This window comes from Lissotriton helveticus, chromosome 5_1, assembly GCF_964261635.1.
Source record: "Lissotriton helveticus chromosome 5_1, aLisHel1.1, whole genome shotgun sequence".
Taxonomy (NCBI): Eukaryota; Metazoa; Chordata; class Amphibia; order Caudata; family Salamandridae; genus Lissotriton; species Lissotriton helveticus.
In genome coordinates this window covers 1,429,662,573-1,429,687,935 of record NC_136065.1, presented here as the reverse complement: position 1 = coordinate 1,429,687,935, position 25,363 = coordinate 1,429,662,573, and positions in this window count along the sequence as shown.

The following is a 25,363-nucleotide window of genomic DNA, read 5'->3' as shown; positions in this document are numbered from 1 at the left end:
TATAGATATTCTTCCCAGGGGAATCTATGACCACTCACCCCTACTTATGGACTTTGGTGAAACCCCTGCCTCAATTTGCCCAGTATGGTGCTTAAATGCCCGGTTCCTACAAAAAAGGAGGAATCAGCAAAGAACTGCATCAATACTTCCTCACAAATGTCGGTTCTGTCCCCTCCCCAGGCATCTTCTGGGAGGCAGGTAAACCCACCATCAGAGGTGTGGCGAAAAGTCTACATAGGACACAACGCACAACTCAGAATAGCCGGCTGACTCCTTTAGAAGCTCAGGCAACGCGCCCGGAATCCAAACTCACCAGATCTCCAGACGAAGGACAAGACATGCAACTTGTGATAATCTATGAAGAAATCATGCATATTTCCCTGGAATCGGCCAAAATGTTTTGGGGTTCTTCCGTTGCCCGAGTCTATAGTTGGGGAGACAAGAACGGGAAGTGGCTTCCTACCCTCTGGCAAATCACATAGTTCCCGACATCCGCGGCCCCACTGGAACTACCCAACGTAAGTACCCCATGAAAGCACAAACATTTGCTAACTACTATGCCTGCCTGAACTCAGCCCGCAAACCTGAAGCCTCCCTCTCGGACTTTCTAGTCCATGAGAGAGTTAGCCTCCCCTGTTTAATGCAGTCTGAGGCAGCCGATTTGGACCACCCCAGAAGAGATAAATGCTGTGATCTCTTCACTAGCTGCCATACCACATATCAAGACCTTCTGGTTCCTCATCTCTCCGCGCTATTCCACCATGTCATGGACACCGGGACATTTCCACCTGAAACAGATGTCGCGACAATTGTGGTTATCCCCAAACTCATCCGCCCTCGTCAGTCTGTACAGAATATCGCCTGATCTGCGTAATTAACACTGAACTCAACGCCACGATTCTCACCCAATGCCTGCGTCCATATCTAAATAAAATGATCCACCCGGACCAGTGTGGCTTCATGTCAATGCGAAGTACCAGACACTGTTTGCGGTTTCTCCACTTGGCTCTTGTAAACCGCCATCAGCTTGACCTCTATCTTGCACTCCTCCTGGTTGACTTCGAGAAAGCCTTTGACACAGTGGATTGGCTTTACCTCGAAGATGTGCTCACAACAATGGGCTTCGGTCAAAAATTCGGCGACTCTATCCGGATTCTGTACTCGTACCCTAAAGCTGAAGTACTCGTCAATGAGGCTCTCTCAGAGGCCTTTCGATTCAAAGAGGTACAAGGCAGGGCTACCCCCTCTCACCGATGACCAAATCCAGGGCTGGACATGGGTTAGCCATCACGTCAATAAAATTTCACTATACGCAGACAATGTCCTGCTCTTTTTGGCAGATCCAGCCCCCTCAGGTCCTAGATGTCTGCAGACCCTTCAAGCCTTTGAGAGTGTCTCCGACCTCCGGCTTAACCCAGAAAATTTAACTCTGGTTCCCCTCCACCTCTCCTGGGAGTGTTTTGACTGGCAATCAACCATCCCTCTTAGACGCCAATCATTTAAATGTCTGGGCATTTGGGTCGCACTGCTCCCTGAGCTGGAATGGGCATTAAACATTAAACCCTTGTTAAAAGAGCGAAGGACGATCTCCGACGATGGCAAAATCTACCACTTAACCCACTCAGGATGGTCGCGCTATTCAAGATGATGATCCTCTCTGGTTTTCATATATCATCCAAAACACTGTCTTCCACTTCCTGCAAAGTTGGTTCAAAGAGATGGATAGCATGGCTACCAGGTTTCTGTGGGGAGGTACGAGACCACGCATAGCCCTAGCCCGATGCCAAATTCCACCCTTTCATGGAGGCATGGGTATGACCGATCTTTACCTTTATTATCTAGCCACTCGACTGCTCGTCCTCCACGTTTGGTTCACAGGGGGTTGGTCTGACACAGCCTACAAACCTGAACTAAGAGACATGGACTTTTCCCACATCCAGGCCATCCTCTATGGCTGCCCAATACCCAGAACACTCGCAACGGTTACCTGGGCGGTGCTGCTGGCCTGGCGCTCGGCCCTCAGATACACGGACTGGTACAACAAATTGACACAGCAGACACCTCTCTGGAAGGCCACGTGGCTTGGTGAGGTAGTGACACTGTAGGGTTTTAGGGGATGGGATCACATTGGTATATCACAGCTAGGTGACATTTGGACGAGAAACCACATCAGGACATTTCAGTACTTACAAACGCACTACACCCTCCATAACTCACAATTGTATAAATACTTAAAGCTGCAGCACATCCTTAGCATCCACATATCCACAGGCACCACTCTCCCCAAGTTTAGCCGCTCAGAAAAGCAAATTATGATGGGAAAACTGGGTACAGGAGGAGTATCTGAATATATTGCACCCTTGCTAACAACGGCCCTGCATCGCTTGACTTAATTTGCCACACATGGGAAGAACGCCTGGGCCCCTTGGAAGAGGAGGAATGACGGGACGCCCTTATGGCCCCAAGAACATTACCACTTCTGTGAAACTCCGACTAATTCAAGTATACTATTTGCATATTGCCTATCTCACCCATAAACGGCTCCATAAGGCAGGCATACGCACGTCACCAGAGTACACAGGCTGCGCGCAACTACCAGTGGACTTCTTTCACATGGTCTGGTTTGTCCCCCAATCACCATGTACTGGAATATAGTAGAATCCAAACTCATAAATGCCCTATGTTGGCAGGTGCCCCAAACCCACTACACCTTAATCTGTGAGTTATGGATGGCCTGGATGGTTCCTGAGTGGACAAACTGTCCCTGGGGACAGCGACCATGGTGGCCAAATGCGACATTGCAGTGACATGCTCACAATCAGATCCCCCGAGAATAGCTACTGGGTGCAGAGGGGTGTACTGGTGTGCTCCCCAAGAGAAACCCCTGTTTATTGCCAGGGGCTGCCCAAAGAAACATGATAGAGTATGGGGCAAATGGTTGCAACACCTGAGTTGACAAAATCTCTAGGTCTGAGGCACTCTTCTTGTTAACGCTGGATATATACAGTGGTTCCTAGTTTCTGTGCATGTAAACACATTGACCAGATGGACAGGTGTTGCAAAAGTAACTATGATAAGTATCTGTGGTGTAGTGTCAATTTTTCTTTCTTTTGCAAAATTTCCATTGTCAAAAATCAATAAAATTGAATATAAAAAAATCATCAGCTGCAACGTAGAAGTACCTTCCAGACTCAAGTCAAAAGGGTTGTTGACACAAAGGATATAGATTCAACAGATACATGTGCACAGCAATTTGGCGATGCTATCAAGGGCCTACTACCTTTTTGGGGCCCTATAGCTAATAGCCTTTAACTTTGTCAGTTAACATGTGTTGTTGGGGGTGTTACCAATACAACTGCTGGGATAATGAAAAATATCACTGCTGAGCTCCAGGCAACGAGATTAGTCACTTTGCAGTACTGGATGGTGCTAGACGTCAAACTTGCAGATAGGGGAGGGGCCTGTTGAGTCATTGGCAGCAGCTGCTGTGTTTACATACCTGATAACGCTCCCAATGTGTATGCAGCTATACAAAAATTACACAGACTCTCATCTGACATACACCAGGAAACAGGTACTTGGACGCTGCCAGGTGGTTTTGGAACACACTCACATCTTGGGGTTGGAAGAGTCTCACCTTCTTGGCTGTGGTTGCTGGTATCTTCTTTATATGTTGCCACTGCATACAATGTCTCTCAGCTTATTGCTCCTATTGTGTCAATATTCTCAGCCCCAAACAGAAATTGTCAATTCATGATACTAATGCCTCAATTATGATACGCAATGATATTGATGATTGGATGCAGATTGATGAAGGTATTTTTGAGGCTACATCTTTTCTTGCAGCCTTTATTCCTAACATTGAATATATGGATTGTTCTGAATACTGATGTTCCTTTGTCCATGTATATTTTATATTTTCTTTGATCATTTCCTGAAAATAATTAACTCATGCTGAAAGGAGGGTCTGTTGTAATGAAAATGTATGCGCTATCTTTGCTTGTGCATTATTCTATGTAAGTTAGCATTCTCTGCACCATTTTATGTTTGACTGCCATTTTGAACAATAATCAAAACTAATGTCTGTCTCTCTGAAAAACTGTTTCTGGTGAGTTTCATTTCTCCAGGGCCTTGCTTTGCTAATGAATATACAATTCTTATTAGCGCATACCTTTCTCACCAAATAGAGGCCTTCTGCCACCAGTTTAGTGGTGGTCATGGACAGAGTGACCTGGGATACGAGATAGTGTGTGCCCGGCCTCAGAGTGGAAACTTATCCTACTGAACTTCTTTGTTTAGCTGCATCTGCCTGGAAAATTCCATTATGGTCGTGCCTTTATTGGTTCTGCATTGTACATAATTTATCTCCATGTTTGCTGATGTCATTCCCTCTGCAGCACTCCTATGAGACTGGGCAGATCGGGCTCCGCTCAAGTGTATCTGAATAAGTATATTGGTTTGTATTCTCTACTGACTGACCGACTCTTCATTTGGTATGGAAGGCTGAGAGGTGGTCGCGAGTGACCCGGGTAACCCTAAACTGGAAAGTTCTGTTTGGATTCCTCCCATGATTATCACAGAGAAGGCTGATGGAAATTTGTGTTTCTGTGTCGACTTGAGGAGCCTAAATCAAAACATTATCTCAGATACCTTTCCCTTACCAAACATAAATGAGCTGGTCTTACTGTTGCAGGGTTGTAAGTATTTTTCCAAATTGGACCTTCGCCACGCACCAAATACATTTACATGACACCTCTAAGTATCTAACAGCATTCATTACAATGGAGTTTCAAGTTTACCAGCATGCAGTTTGAGCTGACATCAGCTGCTTGTGTTTTTCAAATGATGGTGTCAGAGGTGTTTAAAGATCTAAAGAACAACATATATTTTCAGGATGATATCTTGGTATTTTGTGATAGTGTGAGCACTCACAATCTTGCATTAAAAAAAGCCCTCACAAGGTTGTTGGAGTCTGAGTTTACACTACACAGGGAGAAATGTGTTTTTCTGGTAACTGAGGTGGAGTATTTGGGGTACACTATCTCCTTAGAAGGGGTGAGACCAACGAAGGATCTACTTGCCTCTATAAGACAGGCTCCAATTCCTTGTAACTAGGACCAATTGCGTTCATTCCTAGGCCTAATTGAATATTACTCTAAATTTGTTAAGAATTTCGCGAGCAAAACTGAACCATTGAAAGTGCTTATTTCGGAAGCAGAGCAGCAGAGAAGTTTTCAAATATTCAATGAAGAAATGTATAATGCTAGCATTCTTGTACCTTTTGATGTCAATGCTAAGACCATGGTGACTGTGGATGCCATTGAGTCAGGCACATGGGGCAGTTTTAGCTCAAAGTGTGGGCACCTCAGAAAGAACTGTGGCATTTGCTTCTCGTATTTTGACTGCTGTTGAACGTCACTACTTGGTCATAGGGCAGGAGACCTTAGCAGCAACATGGGGTGTAGAATACTTCAGAACATATGTGTGGGGATGCAAAGTTTTACTCCGCACTAGTCACAAGCCTCTGTTGAAAACTTTGTCACCAGGAGGGCCAGGAAAAGGCTCAGCTAGACTGGCTTGTCTGGCATCCAGGTTGCAGGAGTACAACTTTCAGGGAATTCATTTCTGGCTGCCGTAATGTGCAAGCTAATTGTCTGTCACACGTGCCCCTGGACTGGAAGAACGTGGATGAGGTTGGAGTGTCCAAGACCACAAGGGACGGGGCCATTGCCAGTGTAGAAGATGTGGTTCAAGTCAAGTCAAGTCAAAACCACTTTAATCGATTCATTAAAATCATAAAAGTACACATTCAAATCACACACATCATAGAATACATTTAGAGTGAAAAAAATATTATTAATTACTAATATAATACAAATTCAGAACAGTTAAGAATACAATTTAAAAACTGAGAAATTCATAGTTCAATCGTATTTTGACATTTTAATTTTTTCAACCGGACGGCTGCTACAAGAAAGCTTGCAATATTAAAAATGTTCCAGGGGTTATCCAGCAATTGTAAATAAAATAGAGTAGGCTTAGCCTGTAAAAACCCCTTCCCTCTTAATAGCGGTGTTATAAACTTATTTCTAATTTCATAGTAATAACCGCAAAAAAACATAAAATGCATGGTATTTTGGATTGAGCTGCTGTCACAATTATAAAGTGCTGCATCCTCAGGCTTACTCCAACCTTGAAAAGTTCCCAATATAAGATGAATCTGGTTTAAGCGGAATCTAGTTAGTAACCAGTGAGGGTATGGCCTTGTTACTAGCTTTAGGTAGGGCTCGATAGATGGAGAAGTAATTAATGAGAAATGAGGCCTAACATGAGGTTTTTTTAATTCCTCCCCCTCCCGTTCCTGGGATCTTAAGGACAGGAATTGCTCCTTAACCCAGCTGATATCACCTTTAACGATACCCTCCGGTATTTCAAAAAGTTCTGGGCGCCCAAGTTTCACAAACATTGTCTTAATATAAAAGAGCCACTGAATTTCGTTCCCCTTTTCTAGCGTAACACAATCTTTTAGAATCTGACGGTTTAAAATTAATTCTGGGTTAAACCAGGTTTTTAGCCAACAAATCAGGGGGGCCAGGCTAATGTGGTCACAAAGATACCCCATTCCCAGCTCCTGGTGTGTAGTAAATGTGGGTGTAGATTGGGGAATAGATAAGAGGGAGCATAAAAAAATATTTTCCACCTTCTGAACCTCATCCACATGCTTATACCCCCGTATAGCTGCACCACACAGCGCTACTGGCAGGCATTTAGCCCTTTTTTGAATACAGGAATAATAATAGAGGGGGACCAGGAAACAGGAAACCCATGGGAAACAGAGGAATTAAAAACATTTGTTAAAATTTTGGCCCACAATTTGGTGTTGCTCTTGTAAAGGTCGGCAGGAAAGCCATCTGGGCCTGGAGCCTTATTACTTGTGGAATTATTTATTGCACGCTCCACATCCTCAACATTAAACACTAGTCTAGGCAATGGGGGGCTACTAATAGGAGCTACAAAAGGATCAAATACCTCATTACTCACAAATATACTTTCAAAGTGGGTCAGCCACTCTTCTTCTGGGATTTCTAGGATATTAATTTCCAATACGCCATTCTCTTCCCCTGAGAGCAGTGGGCTATTAACAATTGACCAAAACTTTGAACTGTCCCTTAAAAGTTCTTTGGACATCAAACTTTCCCAAGCCTCTGCTTTAATTGCATTTTTACGATTTTGTAAGGTTAGTTTATATTCTTTTCTAAGGCTGGCTATCAGGGCTTAATCCACTGTGCCTCTCGAGGCCGGGTCACCCCCTTGCTCCCTCGCCCGCTGTTCCTGTTTGCCAGCCTCCTTGCCAGCCTCCTGCCTGCCTGCCGCCACCGTCGCCCCCCCAGCACCCCCGAGCGGCCCAGCCACAGCTGAGCCGCCCGCTCGCCACTCTTCCCGTCGCTGGCCCCCTGCGGCCCCGCCCACCACCGGCCCATTGGCCCAGACGCTCGCCCAGCCCAGCAGACCCGCCCTCCCGTCCCCCTTCTTATGACGCCCCCAGAGCGACCGCGCAGCGGACGCGCGCAGCGGGAGCACCGATTGAGCGCCAAAGGTGCGCCAAAGGTAAGCCCGTCTGCGCCCGTCCGTGCCTGGACCGCGCCCAGTGCCAGGACCCCTGGCCCCCACCGACGGAAGCCGACCAGACGAACCTACGACTCCACCAAACTCAACGCACTCAACACCAGCCGTACGCCGGGCTGCTACCGAGCCACACCGAGACGCACCCACGGACCCTTCAGCTGCCACTCCTGCAAGTTCACCTGCAACCGGACCCACGCTACACCAGCACCCACAAAGCCGAACCCCAGCAGCACCCACCTGAAGTGCATCCTGCTCAACACCCGCTCCGTCCACAGACACGCCATCGAGCTCTGGAACCTGCTCGACACCACAGACCCAGACGTCGCCTTCCTCACGGAAACCTGGATGAACGCCTCCTCAGCGCCCGACATCGCCATCGCCATCCCGGACGGCTACAAGATCATCCGGAGGGACCGCGTCAACCAGACAGGAGGAGGCATCGCCATCATCCACAGGAACACCATCCGCATCACGACCAACACCGACGACAACCTCGCACCCGCCGAACACCAGCACTTCCAGATCCACGTCAACCCCAAGACCACCCTCAGAGGCACCCTCATCTACAGACCCCCGGGACCACGCACACAATTCAGCGAGGACATCGCCGACTTCGTCAGCCCGCTCGCCCTCCCCTCAGCCGACTACATCCTCCTCGGGGACCTCAACTTCCACCTGGAGAACAACAACTACCGCAACACCACCACCCTGCTGGACAACCTCGCCAACCTCGGACTCAAGCAACTGGTGACCACCCCCACCCACTACGCCGGACACACACTCGACCCGATCTTCTCTTCCAGCAAGGACTTCGCCTTCAGCCACGCCATGGGACTCCAATGGACGGACCACAGCTGCGTCCACTTCAGCTACAGAAGGACCACGCTCCACCATCACCAGCAACAGGCTCCCCGCAGAAGCTGGAACAAGATCACTGCAGACCAGCTCACTACTTCCCTGAGCAAGAACCCTCCCACCAGCACAACGAACCCCAGCCAAGCAGCCACCAACCTCATGAAATGGATCAGCGACTGCGCAGACGACCTCGCCCCGCTGAAGACCCCGCCGAGCAGATCCGGCAGCAAGAAAGCCCCATGGTATAACGACAAACTCAAAAGCTCCAAGAAGAACTGCAGAGCACTCGAGAAAACCTGGCGCAGAGACCCAACACCGGACAACATGACCGCCCTCAAGCTCGCCACCCGAAAACACCACCAGCTGATCCACGCCACCAAGAAAACCGCATTCAAGGAACGACTGGACAACAACGCACACAACAGCAAGGAACTCTTCAACATCGTGAAAGAGCTCTCCAACCCCAACGCCGGAAACAACGACATCACCCCTTCGCAAGACCTCTGCAACTCCCTCGCCTCCTACTTCCACAACAAGATCGCGGACATACACAACAGCTTCAGCACTCAACCAACGCACGCCACGACCGAACCACCACCCCCCACCACCACCCTCCGCGCCTGGACCCCGATCAGCACCGAAGACACCATCCGCACGATGAACTCCATCCACTCCGGATCTCCGACAGACCCCTGCCCTCACCACGTCTTCAACAAGGCCGACGCAGTCATCGCACCCCACCTGCGGGACATCATCAACACCTCCTTCGACATCGCCACCTTCCCGGAGAGCTGGAAGCACGCCGAACTCAGCGCGCTACTCAAGAAACCATCAGCAGACCCCACCGACCTCAAGAACTACCGCCCCATCTCGCTGCTCCCGTTCCCGGCCAAAGTCATCGAGAAGACCGTCAACAAGCAACTGGCCGCCTTCCTCGAGACGAACGGCTCCCTCGACCTCTCGCAGTCTGGCTTCCGGGCCAACCACAGCACCGAGACCTCCCTGATCGCAGCCACAGATGACATCCGAGCCCTGCTCGACAACGGAGAAACAGCGGCCCTCATCCTCCTGGACCTCTCGACACTGTCTGCCACCGTACCCTAGTACAGCGCCTCAGCAACGTCGGAATCCAGGAAAAGGCACTGGAGTGGATCACCTCCTTCCTCGCCGGAAGGACACAGAGAGTCCACCTCCCCCCGTTTAGATCAGAGGCCACTGAAGTCATCTGCGGCGTTCCTCAAGGCTCCTCGCTCAGCCCAACACTCTTCAACGTCTACATGAGCCCCCTCGCAGCCATCGCACGCCAGCACAACCTGAACATCATCTCCTACGCCGACGACACCCAGCTGATCCTCTCCCTCACTAACGACCCCGCCACCGCCAGAGCCAACCTGCACGAAGGGATGACAGACGTAGCCAAATGGATGTCGAACAGCCGCCTGTAACTGAACTCGGACAAGACGGAAGTCCTCATCCTGGGATCCTCACCCTCCGCCTGGGACGACTCCTGGTGGCCCCCCGCCCTGGGCAGCGCACCCAAACCAACTGACCACGCACGCAACCTGGCCTTCATCCTGGACTCCTCCCTCTCCATGACCAGACAAGTCAACGCCGTCTCCTCGTCGTGCTTCAACATCCTGTGCATGCTACGCAAGATCTTCCGATGGATCCCCACCGAGACCAGGAAGACGGTCACCCAGGCCCTCGTCACCAGCCGTCTGGACTACGGCAACTCCCTCTACGCCGGAACCACCGCCAAACTCCAGAAGAGAATCCAGCGGATCCAGAACACCTCAGCACGACTCATCCTGGACATCCCCCGCCGCAGCCACATCTCCGGACACCTGAGAGACCTGCACTGGCTCCCGGTCAACAAGAGAATCACCTTCCGGCTCCTCACCCACGCACACAAAGCCCTACACAACCAAGGACCAGGATACCTCAACAGCCGCCTCAACTTCTACGCTCCCAAACGCCAGCTTCGATCGACCAGCCACGCCCTCGCCGCCGTCCCCCGCATCCGAAGAGCCACCACAGGAGGAAGGTCCTTCTCCTACCTGGCCGCCAAGACTTGGAACTCCCTTCCGACCCACCTCCGCCTGACCCAGGACCACCTCGCCTTCAGGAAGAAGCTCAAGACCTGGCTATTCGAGCAGTAGCGGACCCCCTCCCCCCAGCGCCTTGAGACCCTCCGGGTGAGTAGTGCGCTATACAAATGCATTGATTGATTGATTGAGGTTTACCTTTCAATGATTTTATTAGGTTTTGATGAGCCCTCGAGCATTTCGAATCAAACCATCTTTTTACTTGTTTATATTTGGGCCTGGAGGAGACGGTTAGATCTAGGGCAACCTGTTTTCAAATTGATTCAAAGGCTAAAATAGTTTACCCTTCCATGGTAGAGCTTTCGGCACATTTTAGCATTTCCTCTTTAACCTTTGAGCTCAGGCTATCCAAAAAGTGCTCCGGTACTATTTTTGCCCATTTCAGCCTCCTCCCTTGATCTTGGGTCCGCATGTTACTAGGACCCTTACTGTTAGCCGTAGTATCTATGCGGTCAAAGCCGATGTCCAATTCTAGGATAACCGGATTGTGATTACTAAACTGGGAATTTATAGCATTATAGAAAAATACATGCCCTAAAAGGGAAGACGATAAAAATATAAAGTCAATAATCGTCTCGCTTTCTCTTCCCTTAAATGTTGCAACCCTTTCCTTAATATCAAAAAAGCTTGGTTCATAGAGGTCAGCATATACCAAAAGTTCCTCGAGAGCCTCCCCCTTATGAGTGTGTTCAAAGTGGGGAGGCGATGCGAAAGTGGGACCATGACTTTCCTTAATTCCACAAATAAAATTACATAAATGAATATTAAAATCACCCATAAGAATGAAATAAACAAAAGTGGTTTGCTGTGCTTTATATATATTTCTAAAAACCATATCAGATAGCAGAGATGTTGGTTACAATGCTCAATTTCCCCGGAATTAAAGAAGTTAATTATCAAAGTTTTCAAACTATTCGGGGTAGTGAGCTCCGCTATTAGACAATTTGGGGAGGCACAATCTAAAATTGTTACTACACCCTTCAGTTTCACTGAGGCGAGTAGCATCAACCCTCCCTTAGCTCTCCCTGCAGGAGTAGGGCGGGCTGGCTGGAAATAAGACTTAAAGCCATCCACCCAAAAGTTGTTCTCCTTGTCCCATGTATCTTGAAGGGCTACAACATCACAAGCTGTAATGAGCTTTAGCCAATTTTGGTCATCCCTTTTGGACCGAAGTCCTGCAATATTCCAGCTCATTAATCTATATTTGGCGTCTACAACAGTTCTATTTCAGGGGGGGAAGTCGAGGAATCTCATGTATGGGACTTAGTCAATCATTCTCGTATAGTCGAGACAAAGGCGAAAACCTGTTAGATAGAACTAAAGTGTCATTTTTCATGGTTAGCTGGGTACAAGGTGTTTTGGGTATGGGAATAAGTCCCGACCTATCCCTGTCAAGGCGATGTTCCCTATTTATACTGTCAAGGAGTGGCAGGCCATTAGATCCAGGAATATTTACAGTCCCAAAACCAGATCTTGAGTCTTTTTTATCCCTTCTTGGGGGTGGTGGGGGGTAGAAAAAACCCAAGGACAATGCCCTAATTCTTTCTTCCTCACTCTTCAGCTCAGAAGCATCCCATAGCAGCCTGGGTACATCATGGGGATTATTAAAATTTATAATGACACAGTCCCCTTTGATTACCTTTTGGGTGCTCCCTAACCAGCCGGCCCGCCTTGCCATTATGATGTTTGAGGAGATTTCAGAGTCACCAGAGCAATTTAGGTTACACCATTTTTTAGTAACTGCTAAAAGGTCATCTGTGAATTCAACTTCGCCCTCCACTAGCGGAGGAATCCCTACTAGGACTGCCACCAATGGGGCTGCTTCAGGGGGGAGATTAATGCTTGGTTGGATGACAATTTTATTCCTGGGCTGTAGAACAGTTTCAGACCCCCGGCACCTAGTTGCTAGAGCTAGATTGTTCTGATTTTCTAGTTTGGCTACTCTGTAGTTCCCTATCCCCATTTTGGTAGGTCTGACCCCTAGGTAAGCTGGGTCCCTGCCTAGGTTTTTCAACCAATACGGGGCGTTTTGAACTGTGCCCTTCAGCTTTAGCCCCATTTTTCTCTATAGCTGGTTTAAAAGGACATAAAGTGGGCCCGGGTGTATGAGCCGAACCTGGTACACAATTATGCAAGTTTAAAAGATTATTAATTCGCTCACATTTTTCTAATAGGTCTGCAACACAAGTATTCAGGGTATCAATAATGTCCTTGGCAATACTGGTTAAGGCCAGCTCAAGCCGCGAGGTAAAAATTTCCTCCATCATGTCCCGTACAGTAGTCTCTATTGTGTTTGCTGTCACAGGCCCACGGTTCTGTATTGAATTTTTTGGCTCTTTACCCCGCTTGATAAATCTTTTCGGTGCTCTCTTTGGCACAGTACTTTGCTTCTTAGTTTGACCTTTAGGGATCAGTGTCTGAATAGGGGAATTGCAGGGATCCTTATTTACAGTGCGGTGAGCTCTGACCTCGGCAACAACAGGATGTACTTCCTGAACACAGTTTGAGTTATTGATAATTACGCATAGTTCCAGGGGGACTAGGGTTTTCGGGGTAGTGTCCATGGGGGGAGCCTGTTACTTGAGCGGTGTTCAGTTCCAGCCCGAGCTCCCTCTCTGAGATTTCAATTTCTGATGCTAACACACCTACCCCCGATGTCAAATAGGAAATAATTGAAGAGGATTTTCTAGGAACTTTGGCCTTAGCTCCCCCCTGGGCCTGAGAGGACTGTAATTTCCGCTTACCCATGCTTGGGCGGGGCTGGTTGGCGCTGCTGCGTCCTGGGATGGCGAGTCCCTAGCGCTGCTTCTCCCGCCGCCCTGCCTCACAAGTCAGGGGTCCTGGTTTCCTGAGCGCTGCGTCACCCGCGGAGCGGGAGATCGAGGTGATTTATCCGCCCGGTAGGAGGGGGCGGGGCTCGTTGGCGCTGCTGGGTCCTGGGACAGCGAGTCCCTAGCGCTGCTTCTCCCGCCACCCTGCCTCACAAGTCAGGGGTCCTGGTCCTGGTTTACTGAGCGCTGCGTCTCCTTCAGCTGGAATCATGTGGTTCAAACAGTGGCGTGGTTGACAAAGATGAATGGATACTTGATATGCAACAAAATGAGGATTTGAAGGTCGGGTTAAGTCTCATTCTCAATGGTGTATGCAGAGAGAGCACTTTGTCATTAGTGTGAGGCCCTTTAATGCAGTAATAGACAAGTTATCTATTGTCACCAATAAAATTGTTATGCAGGGTGATAAAATTATTCCCCCATTTAGTGTACACAAGAGATTGTTTGACATAGCCCATGAAGGTCATTTTGGGCAGAATGTGCCAAAAAAAGGTTGAGGAGTGGGTTTTGGTGGCTGGTTGGTTGGTTGGTTTGGTTGATATGCTTTATTTCGATACATAAAAATATCTTAAAAGCAGTACATACAAAAGTATTTAAAAAAGACATCCACCAAATGTACATAACAATACATCCAAAGAGATAAAAAGTCCAATAAAACATTAGGATATGTACAGTTAAAAGGGAATTAAATTGATTTGTACAGTTAAAAAAAGAATTAAATTGAAACAGAAAGCCTGTTTGATCGAATCAACCAAGACCATTTTAAAAATTTTGAGACGCCACAAACTACAAGAGGGGAAGTGTCTGTTAGTAGAATGCGTAGGGCCACTGAATATTGACGAGTGCCAAGTGATTTGCACACAGGTTTGAGCCAGCGCCAAAAAAAGGTTGAGGAGTGGGTTTTGGTGGCAATAAATGGATAGTGACGTGGGTGAGTGGGTCGAGAGGTGCAATAATTGCTGTGAGTTTGAAAAAAGGTTGAAGGTGGTGACACAGGCAATTCCATCCTCCATTCAGGACTCCTGTGAAGCGTGGCATTGTGTTTCTTGCAAACACAAGGAGATGATGGACGGAGTGATGAAACTTTTCAGACACAGTCACAGATCTGGGTTGAATCCATCATCATTCTTTATCTCAATTTGCAACCTCAGTCCAGACCCAGCCATATGCAAATCAGTCTTGACCCTGTACCTCATGGGAACAGTACAGCCCGAACTGCCAAGCCAGGTCTTTCCTGAACCGAAAACAAGCATCCTGGGATCGATTTCGGGGTAACATCCCTCATCAGCCAGGCTACCTTGAATCCAGTGGCAAAGTGAGCAAGAGACCCACATCTGGGCATACCCTGCCAACTTAGGGCGAACACCTCCTTGTGTTTGCTTTGTTCGTCCTAAGTTGGCAGGGTTTACGGTCCAGGGAAGATATGGCTTGGCATTTCAGACTGAACTGTTCCGATGAGGCACAGGGTCAAGACTGATTTGCATTCAGCTGGGCCTGAACTGGGTAGCGAAGTGAGCTAAAGAACGATGATGGATTCAACCCAGATCTGTGACAGGGGGTGATTGTCTGAAAAGTTTCAGCATCCGTCCATCACCTCCTTGTGTTTGCTTTGTTCGCCCTAAGTGGGCAAGGTATGCCAAGGCATGGGTCCCTTGCTTACTTTGCCACTGGATTCCAGCTAGCCTGGATGATGAGTGCTGTTAGCCCGAAACCTGTCCCAGGATGCTTTTTTCCAGCCCAGGGAAGACATGGCTTGGCAGTTCGGCTGGACTGTTCTCCTGAGGCACAGGATCAAGACTAATTTGCATATAGCTGTGTCTGAACTGTGGTGGTGAAGTGAGCTAAAGAACTATGAAGGACTCAACCCAGATCTATGACTGGGTGTGAGATTCTGAAAAGTTTCAGCGCTCCGTCCATCATCGCCTTGTGTTTGCATAGTGTATGTCTTGACTTCATTGGGCCAATGTCAGGAGTTCATGTCAACAAGGAAAATGAAAAGGGCTGCAGCACAAGCAGCAGTAGAAAAAGGCACGTTGTGCACATCCATGCACCGTGTGCCAGGTACCATGGATGTGTGGAGGCACACTACATGTGCCCCCAGGCCACTTAGCAATGGCCTACGGTGACGGGGACCCTGCTTGGGATCCCCAAATTCCATCTTTTCATAGCAGTGGTACAGTCAGTCGGAAAGGGATATCCTATTCCCTATGCCAGTGCCTGTGAGGGCACCGCCTCCATTGTAGAGTTAGGAATCACTAATCTTTGATCCTGTTGGAGACGGCAGTTCTACCCCCCACCTCTGCAGTCTGATCGGCTGCATTATAATGCAGTGGTTGGACCAATGCCCTGTGGCGGTCCGCCCACCAATGTAATGAGGGCCTAAAGGTTGCATTTCCATTTTGTGGTTTATATGTAATCGAAAAATTAAAAAGCAGACCATCGTAATTAAGACTGTATTACGCGAAACTGTATAAATGACATAGCTTTAATTACATTTACATGGTTAGCAAGACAAAAAATCCCATTAAAATTGCTGCAGTCCGATTTATATTTCTAACACGTTTGTGTTCTTTTATCCAACATGTTTGTGCCATTTCTCGAAAGTTCATTAAATGGAAACAGTCAGAAAACGTTGAATGAATACAAAATAAGAAAATTCACATTATTTGCTGTTGAATTCATTTATGCAGCTTTGTTAGACATGGTTTCAATCCCCGTTGAATTCTTGCTACTTAGGTGGGGTGCATGCATGCATTTTAAAAAGCCTGGCATCACTAAGAGACAGAATGTCGAATCACACTGTGTGCAGTCACTAAACATTCATTTTAATCCACAGGGGAGGAGATGTATTAATCAAGAGTTATTTTTGATGGAGTGAGTGTACTAAGAGCACTCGTAAAAACGTAAACACCAGCTGGATGTCATGGAGTCAGCCACCATCATGCCACATTGCATTAAGTCATATCATCTTCAAGCAGGCTCCATGTAATATACAACATTACGTGCTACTGTGCCACGTCATGATGATGCCCATCATACTCAAACCTCTGCCTAGCATCAGGGCTAAGGGGGCATGACGTCAAGAGAAAAGACTCTGACATGGGGCTCTGTAGTGAAGTGCAATTATTACAATGAAATAACAACATGTAGGAAGAAGTGGCTAAGAAAAGCAATTTACCATACAATGAAGAAATATAGGCATATTTGTGCTCTATGATTTCACAATGCACGGTAGATCCTTTGTCAGCACTGTACGAGGCATAAGTGATCACTGCGAACGTTTATTAAAGTAGGCTCTGCAGCACACAAAGATAGCAACATAATATAAAATATGGTCAAAGGATGAGCGCTATACCTTTAATACTGTATCATTTATTCTGCATTGTTTTTCCCTTTGTTTTGTGGGTCCCCTCTCATTACACACAAAACAACTTAGCAATACTGTTGTGGCCCGATGTAAGGATCCGCAGGGAGATGAACGCGCTGTCACTAATGTGTTGCTAGACTAGTCTTTAGTACTGAAAACTTCTCTGTCACTGTCTCATCAAGATGTGGTGCAGGGCTCTCAAAAGAGAAGAGGCTTTCTGAGTTTAATGTACTTTCCTTGGCTTGTCTGTAAGGTCATTCCCTTGCCCTTCATTCAATTATTTCTGTTGACCCAAGAGAATGCGATGACCTGCTCTCGAAGTCCGAGGATGTGTTCAGGTGTTTTTCCATGTGAAAATTCTTTTGACAGGTGTATGAGGTGTGAATTCATTGATCTACCTCAATGGTATGAGAAGCTCCTTGAGTCAGAGACATCCTTGTGTATCTCTCCATTAAAAATAATATGTGTATTTGTAAAGCGCATGTTCACTGTGGTATCTTGGCGCTGAATACTCAATAGCATAAAACCATAAAAGTACAAAATAAAAATATTTATGATCAAAGAATAAAAAACAATCCATGATTCACGTTTACATGCAAATAGGTCTTCCTCATACAGATTCCCCATAACATTTGTAGTTTGACATCATAGGATCCTCTCTCAAGGGGGGGCGTGGCTTAGCACGCAATGGTGGAGGACGTGCTCGGGTAGAGCTCCTGTTTGAGCTCCCCTACCCTGGGCCATTTCTCCGGCAAAATTTGCCCTGCCTGGCCTGACACCTCTGGCGGGTCTGCCCACGAACCTTGGCGACCTATGGACCGAGTTTGGTGAAATCCGGCAGCAGTGATCCGCACCGCGACCGGCGGCGACATTGTGGCCGACCTGCCTGCAGCACGGCCGGTTACCACATCACGCGAGGCCGCGGCTTCACAGGGCCTGCTGGGCCCCACACTGCGACCAACTGAAGGCGACTCGACCGCCACTGAGGGCGGACAACGACGGATGCAGTGACCCCCTTGCGGAGGCGTCGCTGGTGGCCCCCACGCTCCGAGCCCTGGTGACTGAGGGTAGTGAGGCGGGCGAGCCGGGGATAGCCGAGATCCGGCACGGATTGGAACGGCCCTGCGGAGGCGCAGACGAAAGGGAGTGGCCGCCTGACTGCTGCTGCCGTGACCTGGGCTACAACGAGCAGGCGACCCGGAGGCGTTGGCGGATGAGTGGGGCCTCCCTTCGGCCCTCCCGCTGCTGCGTGTCACCCTGCACTGACGCATCGGACGGGGAGCCCCGGAGCTGGTGGGACCACACGGCGACACAGTGAGTGACCTCCCCCCATGGTAAAGGGGACCGACGGCGAAGGGCTGCGGAGCCACTGCCGGGACGCGCCCGCCCGCGGTGGATACCTGGGCCTCTGCGTGCCTGCCCCGGTGGGGCCTGGCTGAACTTTGGTGCGGTCCGCTGGGTGCAGCCTTCTCCCTCCTGCCCCCCCCTCTGACGCTGCACTCTGCCCCGCGTTGGCGCTGCGAGCTGGGGACCTGGGAACTAACGGGCCCTTCCGAAGTTGCGGCAGATACCTGGGCAGGGGAATCCCCCCCCTCCCCCCCCACCATAGCAGAAGCCACGAGTAGAGGGCCACAGAGAGGCACCAACAGGTCGCGACTGCCCACGGAGGCTGACTGCGCCCACAGCGCCATTTCTCCAGAGGACACCCTAGCACCGCAGTTTGCCCTGGTGGAACACGACTGGCACTTGAGGGTGGTGAGGGTCCCCCGCTCTTCAGGACTGGACTGGCGCTCCATCCACCTACGAACTGTAATCAGCTGCACTGTGGGCCCCTGGGTGCCTGACTGAGATACACGCCACAAAGCCACGGAGTGGGGACTGGGGGAGTGAGTGCGCCCACGGGGCTTCCACGCCTAGCTGAAGATAGGAGGCGTTAGGGGTTTGACATGTCGACGTCGCTGGCCTGCGCAGCCTGACGCAACCTGCGACCTTGCCCCCCCCCCCTCCGCCCCACGATCGCAAGCAAGAATCGCCCCTGCTACTGCCTACGCATGCAACCTGTCCCATGTCTGGTGGGGTGAAGACGCGCACCGGAACAGGGGGCATGTCGGTGAAGGGGAAGATGGCGAAGACGCCTTCCAAAATGGACGCCGACCACGTGGCGTCGAAACTGGACTCTGTCTTGGCAGCCATGGAAAGGATGATATTGGACCTGGAAAAGGCTTTCGACTCGGTGGAGTGGCCGTACCTGGGAGCGGTATTGGAAAAATTCCAATTGGGTGGTGGCTACGAAGCACTGGTGGAATTGCTTTATGGCAGACCGACTGTTCGGGTACGCACGGGTATGCTGCTCTCGGACGCACTCCGAGTCTGCCGGGGCACTAGACAGGGCTGCCCCCTGTCGCCACTGCTGTTCTCTCTAGCCATGGAACCCCTGGCCACGATACTTAGGGCAAGGGGAGCCGACTGGGGCATCCCACTGGCGGACGGCCTCCACACGGTGTCGCTGTACGCAGATGACTTACTGTTGTACGTCAGGGACATAACCAACATCCCGGACTCGCTGGCTAACGTCTTCTGCACTTTCGAGGAGATGTCGGGACTGCGAGTCAACTGGTCCAAATCGGGGGCCTACTCCTTCCACCCGGATACGCCCGAATGTGATGTGCGACTGGGCGGCGGCAGGCTGCAGTGGTATCCCACCACCTTCCGTTATCTGGGGATACGGATATATCGGACTCCACTGGATGTCCTGGAGGGGAACCTCCTAAGAGCGATTGCCTCGATCCGGGCACAGATCGCGTTCTGGAACACCCTACCTCTTAATGTCCCAAGTCGGATAGCACTTATCAAAATGATAGTACTGCCTAGACTCTTGTACTATTTTGCTAATATACCGACTTATGTGCCGAACACAATCTTCCGAGACTTGGAAACCCTACTGAGAAGCCTCATCTGGAACAAAGGCCGACCCAGGGTGGCGTTGACTAAACTCTACATGCCAACGGAACTGGGAGGCCTGGCGGTTCCCAACCTGGAACTGTACTACCTCTCGGCGCAGATGCAGTGGGTGTCGGAGTGGCTAGGTGGCAAACGCCTGGAGGACACTACCTCGGACGCAGCTGCCTGGATGCAAACGCAGATCAATACCCTGTTCCACCCATTCACCCGTACCCCCCGCCCCCCCCAAATACACTTGGCGGTGGCACGGAAATGTTTCCTGCGATGTCTGAAACTCACCCGGGCCACGACACCGTACGCCCCGGCCATGCCCATTCTAGGCACTCCGAGCCCTACAGGAGCACTGACTGTGCCTTGTCTGACCAATTGGGTACAAGCCGGGGTGGATACCTTGGGTGACTTGTATGCTGACCTTTGAGGAACTAGCGGCAGCCACGGAGCTCCCAGCTGGACAGTTCCTGCTGCACGCGTCCCTTTTGCGTACACTCACCACCTACTGGGGGGACATGTCGGAGGAACTACCGATGCATGGCTTTATGCAGTACCTACATGTTATGGGAACTGGCTCGCACATCATCCACTGGCTGGCGCAGGCTCTGCAGGCACACTCACAGACACCTACGCTGCGGTTGCGCGATGGGTGGGCGGCGGATAGGGGGCGAGCCTGGACCGACAAGGAATGGGCAATGATATTGGCCGGACCGACATATATCCCATGCAGCCCCCGCTTTAAGGTAATACAATACTATATCCTGCACCGCGCATACCTAACGCCTGACAAGATAAATAGGTACTTTGCCACCACGGATGCTGCCTGCCCACGCTGCTCTCTAGCTGGAGCTGACCTCTTGCATATGTTGTGGCATTGCCCTGAGGTGTGCGCATACTGGAATGAGGTTGTGCTGCTACTCACACGCAGCGCTGACGAGCAGATACCACACACGTGGGAGGCATGCCTCTTGGGATTGTATAAACGCACGAAGCTCAACAAAGTGCGGACCCGCTTCTGGGACATGGGACTTATAACAGCTAAACGCCTGATCACCAAGCATTGGAAGGCGGCGACCTCCCCCCATGTTCGACACTGGCGCGCTTCCTTCACTAACTGGGCACGAGCGGAGGGCATGGTTCTTCTCCGAGAAGAAACAGCGGGACTCCGCAAATTCCCCATCGCCCAGCCCTGGAACGACCTCCTAAAGACGTTCCACCACGCCTGCCGATTCATTCCCTGCCCCCACATTGTCGATGTTGCACACATACCCTTGAATGGGATGGGGGCCTTGCGTCCCCCCCCCCCCCCTCCTCGACAGTCCCCATTCTTAGCGAGAGGCCTTGCTGGGCCCCACCCTGCAACAGACGCCCTGCATTGAAACTGGCAACGATCTCCCCCCCCCCCTCTCCTGCCTCTTGCACGCTTCCCAACCCCTGGTTCTCCCAGCCAATACATAGGCGTGGGGAACAGTTAGTTTACTAGTCAAGTTCCCGGACTAGACCCAATTTCCTAGTTTTTTTTTCTATTTAATGAAGATACAAGAGATAATATGTTATTACCAAGGGACGAACCCCTGGGACCTCGAGCCACGCGTGAGGTGCAGGGACGTGACGACGTTCACGTACCGCAAGAGGTGCGTACGGACACCTGACCACTAACGCGTTACACGTGGATAAGACACAATGCTTATTGGTTGCTGTCATGTCCCTGGCGCCCTCTCAGTGATGTAACTGGGAGCACGCGCAGGCACTCCACTGCTGAATGCTCTGACCCCTACCCAACATGGCTGCGGACTAACCCAGCTGACTACAACTGCGCACTCCTATGCCTCAGTGAGCTATACTAAAACACACATCGCCATTACTAGAACAGCAATACAGACACAGCGTTGTTGGCACACGTGTATTTGATCCTCCTCCCCCTTTCTGACTACCCACAGCTGATTTGTACACGACCTATGGGACTTTGGGGAGATATATACAGGAGGCAAATGCTGGGTGATCACTGCGATATGAATCTTGAGGATAAAAAGTAAAATCACGAGATCTACCATTACAGTCGCTAGTCAACAGATGATCATACATTTTGACACATGGGACTCGCCGCCGGACCCCCGGGTTGTCGGCTAAATGGCTGTGTCATCCTGTTCAGTACCTGGCGAACTAATGTCTGCCCATGCAGTCTTTACAGCGATGTGAATTGTGATTTGTATGTTACTCGCATATTGTATAATAAAGATCTTCTTAAAAAATAAAAAAAATTAAAAAAAATAGGATCCTCTCTCAAGGACCAGCAAAGGTCTATATAAAAGGTATAAGGGACATTACTGATCGCGGAGCTTCAGACCCTACCCAGTATTTATTCGAAATAAGTGATAGAATTCATATTATACAATCAAACTGGGAGATACGAATTTACTCTAATATCTCATAGTTTAAAGCCTCCATGTGTACTAATCTTCTCCTTCTTCCTATGGCCATTGTAATGAATCATAGAGCAGATAAACAGATTTCACGATTTTCCAAAGCACATAAATAGTTAAAAGCATCCTGATACTAGATATATTTGCCAGTTTTAAAAAGGGGGGCTAAAAAGCGTTTCCTAAAATCCTTATAAAAACCACAAAATTAAATAAAGTGCATTGTGCTTTGTCGTGATTTACCATCAAATGGGCATTTTGGTAGGCTGATATTCCATGCCCAATTTTTGGTAATGCAAACTGTATATGCAATATGCCTAATCGTAGTCTAGTGAGGTAAAATCTTTGTTGACTATTTTTAACAATTGTCAGATAGTTTGGCTGACCCTCTTGTACACAATGTAGCAAGCAACTAGCTACCATAGATTTTTTACTTTCATTAAAATCTCTCTCTTTTTTTTTTCTCTTCGTCCCCTAAGTAGAGTCCTAACTTCTGTTTTAGAGTGGGTAAGAATTTTAACTGTCATTTACTCCTATAGCGGGGTCCATTTTTCTTAAACAGACATCTAAATAGGATAGCCATTTAATTTTCTTCCAAGCATCTAGCCTGAAGCAATCTAAAATTATTTCCTTTGTAAACTGTGTCCCTGTTTTGCTCCATATGTTGTAACTGAAGATAATGGGTCTAATATGTAGGTTGTCCTCTAAAAAAGAAACTGCCACTTCCTTATGTGTTATCAACGCTGAGCTCAATATCGGGACGGACAGTAGTCTTGCCAGAAACAGGCTTTCTAGTATCTGCAGCTTAACACAGTTTGTGTAACCCTATAGGGCAGCACCATAGCCAGCTCTTGGTAGGCATTTACTTTTGTACAGCGTCAGCATTTCTCTAATTGGTGTTTGCCTATTTTACTAGAGAACCTAAACATTGATTCTATCACTCTTAAAAATTTCAATTTAGAGATATTTAATTGACTTTCCCAAGACCCCGAGGCACTAAACTGAATGCCCAAGTATGTAAAAAAAAATGGTCTCCTCTAGCCTCTCCCCCTTTATATGATGTATCATCTTTTTTGTTCTTCCTTTTCCATCTACCATGATAACAGTTTTCTTCAAATTAACCTTCATATCTTTATAATCCATAAATTTAACCAAGTTATCTATCATGAGCTGTAGCCCATTAGTTGTCCTAGATAAGAGGACTGCATCATCTGCATATAATAAGATGGGGACAGGGTGAATACCGACCATGGGGGCGTCGGTTTTGATTTTTTTCATCCACCCCATTTATATAGAGTGAGAAGAGCAGGGGAGCGAGAACACAACCCTGTCTAATGCCTTGGGTGACTTTAAAGCTATCTGTACATTCCCCATTTGGTCCGTATCGCACCTGCGCTGTAAGGTAGGAATACCATTGGGACAGATAGTAAATAATGCCTGAGGGGCTCCCAAATCCACAAGTGTTTTCCAGAGCTTATTATGGTTAACCAGATCGAACGCACTGCTCAGATCTGCAAAGCATAAGAGCACCTGACCTGTTTTTTATACTGTATATTTAATAATTAACATGTGTAAATTAGCACATTGTTCTATTGCTCCAATATCAGTCCTGAACCCATATTGTGTATCAGTGTATCAGATTCTGCCCATTAATTTCGCACTAGAGTCCAGGAGAGATATTGGGCGGTAGCATTTCGGATCCCATATTAACTTTTTTTAATATTGGGACTACTATACTTTCTGTCCACGAAACAAGGAGATAGTCCTTCAATGTAGAATTACATACTTGGGTCAGCATTGGAGCCCATAAAGTCACACATGTTTTAAAAATATCTATTGGGACACCATCAGGGTCAGAGGCCTTTCCGCTTACTGCTTTATTTAGAGCATTGATGACCTCCTCTAAAGTTACATTGGGTATGTCCACTGCTTTGATTTTATATAAATGTGTAAAAGGCAAATTTAAAATACTACTTTCTGGGTTAAAAATTATATTAAAATATTCTATCCACTCTCCCCGTTGTACAGATGTCTCAATCTTTGGGTCTCCTCTATCTTTTAGGAATGGCTGGTTTATTGTTTTCCAGAAAGGGAATTACCATTAAGATCAGACGCCTGGAGCAGATCTCCCTATATGTTTTCCTTTATCTCTCTTTCCCTCTTACCTAGAGCATTTTTATACATGATTCTCAATATATTGATTTTTCCTCTACCCCTTGAGGAGACCTCTAAGGCTTTCCTTAGTCTTCTATTTATCGGGGAACATTCTGTATTAAACCAGCCCCTGTTTCTGTTACTTTTCCCTCTGGTTGGGCACTTAAGATTCTCTGAGGTTCTAGTCATGATTTTGCAGAAGGCTTCCATAATAAGCACCGGAGGTGGCATATAATCCATGCATATATAGAAATCCCTAAGGGACTCTGCCATAATATCCTCTGTTTTTGCTATCCCATCAATATTAGCCCATCTTAAAGAGAAATCAATTTTGCCCTGTATTTCAATTTGTTTCATATTTTGCAAGCTATTCAACCTTGTAATATTTATATTAAGGACCAATGTCAGTGCAGCATGATCACTAAGGGCATTTGGGGTAACGGTAAACAAGTCCATTTGACATTCACCATTTTATGTCACCGGGATGTGATCAATGCCAGAGCTTTTTCCATTTCCATAATATGTAGGTACTAACATTTGGTTTTCACCGATACATTGTTCCAGGAGAACCAAACTATATTTGTGAATAAATTCATTTAATGCCTCTCCTTAAGGGTTGTGCAAAAAGTGTAACATAGCCTCTCCATTTGTTTGCACATAACCACAACTTTCATATCCCTGACTATAGCCTTTACTCACATTAAAATCTCCTAACCATAGTATAATATAATCGTCCATAATGTTGGCTAGAAATAGTACGATTTCCCTACTTAAATCCATTATAACCGTTACTTTGGTTTTATCAAAAACATTATTATAAAAGTAATTTATGACCAAATTAACCTTTTCTTGATTAATTAGAGCGATACGTTTGAAATAGGAGGAGGATAGATAGGTCCTTAATACTTTCAATGAAGAGATTGTAGATAATAATACTGCCCAGTCTCCCATGGCTCATCCCCCACTGAGCGAATGGCCGGAGTTAATAATTAAGTAAAACCCTCCAGAAAAAATCATCTAGGGCTAGATGTAGGTAATCTGATTTTACCGATT